Source organism: Budorcas taxicolor, chromosome 3 (assembly GCF_023091745.1).
Source record: "Budorcas taxicolor isolate Tak-1 chromosome 3, Takin1.1, whole genome shotgun sequence".
In the NCBI taxonomy this organism is placed as follows: domain Eukaryota; kingdom Metazoa; phylum Chordata; class Mammalia; order Artiodactyla; family Bovidae; genus Budorcas; species Budorcas taxicolor.
The window spans coordinates 38,329,033-38,332,425 of NC_068912.1; the positions used below are offsets into that span (position 1 = coordinate 38,329,033).

At 44.2% G+C, this 3,393-nt stretch overlaps 1 pseudogene; it reads left to right on the plus strand.

The window, feature by feature from the left end:
• Positions 1-414: 414 nt before the first annotated feature.
• On the plus strand, positions 415-1,482 carry LOC128045046 (glyceraldehyde-3-phosphate dehydrogenase-like; annotated as a pseudogene).
• Positions 1,483-3,393: the final 1,911 nt, after the last annotated feature.

Genomic DNA, 3,393 nt, shown 5'->3' on the forward strand with positions numbered 1-3,393 from the left:
ATTAGTCTTTGTATTTTCTGGACATATGTCCAGGAGTAAGATTGCTGGATTATATGGTGGCTCTATTTTTATTTTTTTAAGGAACCTCCACAATAGTCTCCATAGTGGCTGAACCAATTTACATTCCCAACAACAATGTAGGCGAGTTCCTCTTTTTCATACTCTCTCCAGCATTTATTATTTGTAGACTTTTTAATGATGGCCATTTTGACTAGTGTGAAGATGCAATACCTCATTGTAGTTTTTATTTGCACTTCTCAAATCACAGCAATGTTGAGCATCTTTTCATAAGCTTGTTGGCCATCTATATGTCCGCTTTGGAGAAATGTCTGTTAAGGTTTTCTGTCCATTTTTGATTGGATTGTTTGCTTCTTAAAAAAAATATTGAGGCTCCCTGCTCCTGCCTGTTTGACAGATAGCCGTTACTTCCGTGCTGTGCCAGCCGCATCCCTGAGACAAGATGGTGAAGGTTGGAGTGAACGGATTTGGCCGCATCGGGCACCTGGTCACCAGGGCTGCTTTTAATTCTGGCAAAGTGGACATTGTCACCATCAGTGACCCCTTCATTGACCTTCACTACATGGTCTACATGTTCCAGTATGATTCCACCCACGGCAAGTTCCATGGCACAGTCAAGGCAGAGAACGGGAAGCTCATCATCAATGGAAAGGCCATCACCATCTTCCAGGAGTGAGATCCTGCCAACATCAAGTGGGTGATGCTGGTGCTGAGTACGTGGTGGAGTCCGCTGGGGTCTTCACTACTATGGAGAAGGCTGGGGCTCTCTTGAAGGGTGGAGCCAAGAAGGTCATCATCTCTGCACTTTCTGCCGATGCCCCCATATTTGTGATGGGTATGAACCACGAGAAGTATAACACCCTCATGATTGTCAGCAATGCCTCCTGCACCACCAACTGCTTGCCCCCCCAGCCAAGGTCATCCACGACCACTTTGGCATCATGGAGGGACTTACGACCACTGTCCACGCCATCACTGCCACCCAGAAGACTGTGGTTGGCCTCTCCAGGAAGCTGTGGCGTGATGACCGAGAGGCTTCCCAGAACAACATCCCTGCTTCTACTGGCACTGCCAAGGCCATGGGCAAGGTCATCCCTGAGCTCAATGGGAAGCTCTCTGGCATGGCCTTCCACGTCCCCACCCCCAACGTGTCCGTTGTGGATCTGACCTGCCACCTGGAGAAACCTGCCAAGTATGATGAGATCAAGAAGGTGGTGAAGCAGGCATCAGAGGGCCCTCTCAAGGGCATTCTAGGCTACAGTGAGGACCAGGTTGTCTCCTGCGACTTCAACAGCAACAGTCACTCTTCTACCTTCAATGTTGGGGCTGGCATTGCCCTCAACGACCATTTTGTCAAGCTCATTTCCTGGTATGACAATGAATTCGGCTACAGCAACAGGGTGGTGGACCTCATGGTCCGCATGGCCTCCAAGGAGTAAGATCCCCAGAACCCCAGTCCCAGCAGGAGCATGAGAGGAAGAGAGTTCCTCAGCTGCTGGGCAGTCCTGCCCCACCTCCACCACACTGAGAATCTCCTGACCTCCACACATTTCCATCCCCAAGGCCTTGAGGAAGGGGAGGGGCTTAGGGAGCCCTGCCTTGTCATGTACCATCAATAAAAGTACCCTATACCCAGAAAAAAAAATTGAGATAAGTGAGCTCTTTGTATATTTTAGATATTAATTTTGTTGGTTTCATGATTTGCAAACATTTTCTGCCAGTCTGTAAGATATCTTTTTGTATTGTTTATGGTATCCTTTGCTGTGCAAAAGCTTATAAATTTGATTTATGTCCCATTTGTTTATTTTTGTTTTATTTCTTTTGCTCTGGGAGACTGGTTTAAGATAGCACTGCTGTGATTTGTGTCAGAAAATGTTTTTCCTGTGTTCCCCTCTATAGTGTCATCTTATATTTAATTCTTTCAGCTACTTTGAGTTTACTTTTGTTTATGATGTGAAGGTGTGTTCTAACTTCATTGATTTATATGTTGCTGTCCAGTTTTCCCAACTCCATTTGCCTAAGAGACTCTCTTTTCTCCATTGTGTATTCTTAACTCCTTTGTCAAAGATTAATGGACTGTCCATGTGCAGGTTTATTTTGGGGCTCTTTATTCCACTCCACCGATCCATATATTTGTTTTTGTTTGTTTGTTTGTTTTTTGCCAATACTGTGCTGTTTTGATTACTGTAGCTTTGAAGCATTGCATGAAGTCTGAGAGGCTTATGCCTCTAGCTTTGTACTTTTTTCCTCATGATTGCTTTGGCAATTCTGGGTCTTTTGTGAGACCATATATAATTTTTAGGGTTATTTGTTCTAGTTCCATGAAAAATACAATGAAATATCTCTAAGAGATATTCTAATGTGAATTTCTGTTTGGTCATTTTCACTTATTTTGGTTCATTTTCACTCTCTCAGCATAATCATTTTCCTCGTTTATGTTGAAAAGTTCACCTTCACTAGCATATTGAGGGTCTCTTGGATGGTAGCCTTTTCATACTGTTCATGGGGTTCTCAAGGCAAGAATGCTGAAGTGGTCTGCCATTCCCTTCTTCAGTAGACCACATTTTGTCAGAAATCTCAACCGTGACCCGTCCATCTTGGGTAGCCCTACACAGCATGGCTTAGTTTCACTGAGTTAGACAAGGCTGTGGTCCATGTGATTAGACTGGTTAGTTATCTGTGGTTGTGGTTTCAGTCTGTGAAAGAGGAGAGTGAAAAACTTGGCTTTAAGCTTAACATTCAAAAAACTAAGATCATTGTATCCAGTCCCACCACTTCATGGCAAATAGATGGGGAAACAGTGGAAATAGTGGCTGACTTTATTTTGGGGGGCTCCAAAATCACTGCAGATGGTGACTGTAGCCATGAAACTAAAAGACGCTTGCTCCTCGGAAGGAAAGTTATGACCAACCTAGACAGCATATTAAAAAGCAGAGACATTACTTTGCCAAAGGTCCGTCTAGTCAAGGCTATGGTTTTTCCAGTAGTCATGTATGGATGTGACAGTTGGACTATAATGAAAGCTGAGAGCCAAAGAATTGATGCTTTTGAAATGTGGTGTTGTAGAAGACTCTTGAGAGTCCCTTGAACTGCAAAGACATCCAACCAGTCAATCCTAGAGGAGATCAGTCCTGAGTGTTTATCAGAAGGACTGATGTTGAAGCTTAAACTCCAATATTTTGGCCACCTCATGCGAAGAGCTGACTCATTTGAAAAGACCTTGATGTTGTGAAAGATTGAGGGCAGGAGGAAAAGAGGATGACAGAGGATGAAATGAGTGGATAGCATCACTGACTCGATGGACAAGAGTTTGTGTAGACTCTAGGAGTTGGTGATGGACAGGGAGGCCTGGTGTGGTATGGTTGATGGGGTCAC